The sequence below is a fragment of the Nematolebias whitei genome, chromosome 15, assembly GCF_014905685.2.
Source record: "Nematolebias whitei isolate Nwh7 chromosome 15, NemWhi1, whole genome shotgun sequence".
NCBI lineage: Eukaryota > Metazoa > Chordata > Actinopteri > Cyprinodontiformes > Rivulidae > Nematolebias > Nematolebias whitei.
The window spans coordinates 11,645,475-11,650,262 of record NC_056512.1 but is presented as its reverse complement, the minus strand read 5'-3'; positions in this window follow the sequence as shown (position 1 = coordinate 11,650,262).

Sequence of the window (4,788 nt, the reverse complement as noted above, 5' to 3'; positions counted from 1 at the left end):
GCCACTTTACCTCCGCTGCGAACCTCACCTCCCTGTCTGGAGACATCGCTACAGACGCCGGGGAAAACGTGCTGGGCGGCTGGTAAAGCTTAAAGCCTTGCGTGCTGCATCTTCCTCTTCAGCTGGTGGTCAGGGTTTCCATCGCCAGTTTCCCACGTGCCCGGACCAGGTAAACAACAGAGGGGCTGTTATTGAAAACCTGAGACCATTGGCACGTGCTAACTTCACTGCTGCTGGCTCCACTTTGAACAGTATCCGGATGTGTTTGGTCAACGCAAGATCTATTACCAACAAAACTTTTATCTTAAGGGACTACTTTCAAGAGCATGATTTGGAATTTTTCTGCATCACAGAGACTTGGATGTCTCCGGGTGAGTCTAGCGCCTTGATGGAATTATTGCCACCGAACTGTCTGTATTTTAATGCACCGCGGCCATCAGGCCGGCGCGGTGGTGGATTATTAACAATATTCAAATCAACTTTTGACTGTAAACAACTGCCCATCCCAGTTTCCCGTGCCAGATTGGAGCTGAGCGTCTTTGAACTCGGCCATTCACCTTCAACTTTATGCGCACTCGTCTACCGCCCACCTGGATCTAAGGATTTCATAAATGAGTTTTCTGATTTCTTGGCTGAAATCACACCAAAATATAATCATGTTTTCATTACTGGGGACTTTAATTTGCATGTGTACTGTCCTGAGAAGCCCTTGGTTAAGGACTTTTTAGATTTATTGGACTCATTTAATCTAACTCAGCATGTAAACGGTCCCACCAAAGAGTGCGGACATACACTGGACCTTGTTTTAACTCAAGATGTGACTGTTAGTAATCTTGAAATTGGTGATAATGTTTTTTTCAGACCACATGCCAGTCCGGTTTTAATTCACCCTCCCCCATCTAACTCCTAAGCTGTGCATTCCTGCACATAGTAGCCGGGCCATTAACCACTTCACTGCCGCACGTTTCACAGATGCTTATAACTCTGAAATGATCATTCAGCCCCCGGTGTTTCTCACCACCACTGAGGAGCTGACATCCCAGTTCAACTCTGTCTGCTTAAAGACTCTGGATCATGTTGCTCCTGTTAAAACTAGAAAATCAAAACTCAGAGCAGAACCTTGTCTGAGTGACGTCACCAAGGCCGTTAGGCAGCAGTGCAGGAGGGCGGAGCGCAAATGGAGGAAAGACAGGCTGCAGGTCTCTTTTCAAATACTTAAAGAGAGTTGGCGCCGTTATCAGAAAGCAGTAAAAGCTGCTAAATCCAAATACTTTTCTGATAGCATAACCTCAAACTCTCACAACCCACGTGTCCTCTTCTCTACCCTAAACTCTGTTCTCCACCTCACTGAACCATCACCTCTGGACGCCTCGACTGAGCTGTGTGAGAACTTCTTACATTTCTTTTTGGAAAAAATTGCGACCACCCGGGCTCTCATTTTCCCTCCAACTCATGGCCCATCCATCCCACCTCAGTCTGTAGCTCTATTTGACCATTTTGAACCCATCACTCTATCTTCTCTAGAGCAGGTCATGTGCGGCTTGAAACCTTCTGGTTCCCCTTTTGATGTGGTCCCCCCTCGACTACTAAAGGAGGTTTTTCCTACTCTAGGTCCATCCATTCTTACTATAGTAAACAGTAGTTTATCCACTGGCGTGGTGCCAAAATCCTTTAAACATGCTGCTGTCCAGCCTCTCCTGAAAAAAACAAACCTTGATCCCTCATTTGTTTCCAACTTCCGGCCTGTCTCCAAACTCCCATTTGTTTCTAAAATACTGGAGAAAACAGTTGAGTCCCAGTTGAAGTGCTTCCTGGAGGATCACGCCATCTTAGAGCTATTCCAGTCTGGCTTTAAACCTCTCTACAGCACTGAAACTGTCCTGCTTAAGGTTTTTAATGACATCTTCAGATCCACAGATACTGGTGATTCTGTGCTGCTTGTCCTATTGGACCTCACAGCCGCCTTTGACACCATTGACCATGAGCTCCTCATTGCTAGGTTAGAGCAGTGGGTGGGCATCACAGGGTCAGCCCTCAATTGGTTCATATCCTACCTCACTGACAGATCCTTTTGTGTCTCCATCAAGGATTTTAGTTCTGCAGCGACAGAGCTTAAATGGGGGGTTTCTCAGGGGTCCATCCAGGGTCCCCTCCTATTCTCTCTATACCTGCTGCCACTTGGTGCTGTTTTCCGGAAACACAACATGCCCTTCCACTTCTATGCCGACGATTGTCAAATTTACTTCCCCCAAGACACAATGGTACATGCTCTATTCAACCTCTGCTCGACTGCCTGGCTGACATCAGGGACTGGATGGCTTTAAACTTCTTAAGTTTCAATGAAAAGAAGTCTGAAGTCATGTTGTTCCCTCCCAATGACACGATCACAAACCACTGCATCGACCTTTCCACTCTATCCCTGTCAGAAAAACAAACAGTCACTAATCTGGGTGTGATAATGGAGCTTTCCCTGAAACTTAACAGTCATGCAAACATGATTGTTAAATCATGTTTCTTCCAATTGAGGCGGCTGTCTAAACTGAAGCCCATATTGTCCAAAAATAACCTGGAGACAGTAATACATGCATTCATTACATCCAGGCTTGATTACTGCAATTCACTCCTGTTTGGTATCAGTCAGACCTACATTGCACGACTACAACTGGTCCAGAATGGAGCAGCCCAATTTTTAACCAGTACAGGCAAAAGAGAGCACATTACTCCAGTTTTGGCCTCACTGCACTGGCTACCGGTTCACCTTCAAATCCAGTTCAAAATACTCCTGTATGTCTACAAATCGCTGAACAGTTTCGTCCCCCCATCTCTCTGATCTGTTACAACCGTATGTCCCACCATGCTCCCTGAGGTCAGCGGACCAGCTGCTCCTCACAGTGCCAGGAACTCGTCTTAAGTGCAGAGGTGACAGGGCCTTCTCTGTAGCAGGACCAAGACTTTGGAACGAGTTACCTCTGCTTGTCAGACTGGCCCCCTCCCTCTCGGTTTTCAAATCCTGTTTACAAACTGACTACTATTCAGTAGCTTTCAACACCAGAAGATCTGTGTTTTGAACCTGTACGCTCCACACTGGTTTGTCGTCATATTTATTATCTGCATCGTTTTTATGTCTATATTTTTTTATTTATTTTTTTTCATTTAGCCTTTATTTATCCAGGTTAGTCTCATTGAGCCACGAGAACTCATTTTCAAGAGAGACCTGTTTAGGGAGCACATGGTGGGGGTTAAGGGCCTTGCTCATGGGCCCAGAGTGGGGCGAATGAGGGTGGGGGCAAGTGTGGGTGTTTCACCTACCCCACCCACAATTTTGATGTTGTCGGGGCCGGGGCGTGAACCGGCGATCTTCGGATCACAAGCCCACCTCTCTAACCTCTGCGCCACCACTCCCCCATTTCCCCCACTTCATTTTGTATATTGCTTCGTGTGTTGTCTGTTGTTCTGTCTATACAGCACTTTGGTTGGCCTTGTAGCTGTTTTAAGTGCTCTATAAATAAAATGGTATGGTATGGTATAGGTATAGATAATGTTTCAAAATGAACCAGTCCTAATGTTGTCCAGATGCAACAAATAAATAAACTATACATTTTAAATTTTAAACTGTACAAAGAGAATAATGGTTTTATAAATCATAAACTGTTTTCCATCCATCCATCCATTATCTTTTACCTGCTTCTTCCATTTTGGGTCATGGGGGTCGCCAGTGCCCATGTCCAGCAATCACTGTGCGAGGGGCGGGGTACACCCTGGACAGGTCGCAAGTCCATCACAGTACTGTTTTAATAAAACTGTTTTAATTTTAAAAAAATTAAGTAAGTAATTTTTTTTAATCATTAAAAATAATGACCGACCACCAAGAGTCAGGAGTAAGTTTGACTGAAAACAAGGCCTCATGTTCAGCTACTGGCTCTGAAAGGTCTTCACAAAACTCCAGAATGGAACTTTTATGAAATTGTCAAAAAATCATTTTGAGTTTACTAATGGGGGAAAATGCCTTTTACTTTTTTATTTATTTATTTATTAAAAAATGACCGTAAAACAAATATTTTCTTGATTAAAAAAATATATATGGTGGAATTTGAAAAAAAAAAGAAAAAAAAAATCCCATTAAAGAGTTAAAAATATATAAAAGAAGTAATTTAGCATTTTTTCCCCCAGACTGAGTTAACTCTAAAAGATTGAGTAGTTGATTACAGGTGTTATAGTTTGGTGGCACAGAGATTAAAGAAGGTTGCCGGATCAACTCCCCAACCGACAAAATCAAAATGTGGGTGGGACTGATGAAGCACACACACACCTGCCTCTCCACCCTCATTCTCTGGGCCCTTGAGCAAATTCCTTAACCCCCACCATATGCTCCTTGACAGCAGTTCTCTGCTCAACACTGTATGAGGTTCCATTAGTGCCAAAAATGTTTGTGTCTATGTAAAGTGTGTATGTAGCGTGCTGTGTATATGTAAGGTGATATGTTACTTCACATATATGCTTAACATATCACCTTACACAGCATGCTACATACACACGTTACATAGACACAAACATATTTTTGGCACTAATGGGACCTGATACAATGCTCTGCTCCAGGCAGAGGGGCTGTGGTAGCTCAGTGGTCTGTGGCTGTGTCAGGAAGGACATCTCGAGTAAGTTTTCTGTGAGTTCGCTGTGGCGACCCTTGAAGAAGGGCAGCTGAAAAAAAGTTTTTAAACAAGGTGGTTATTTTCCATTAACTGATGAAGTGAAGATGAAGTGATGAAGTGAAGATGAAGTGATGAAGTG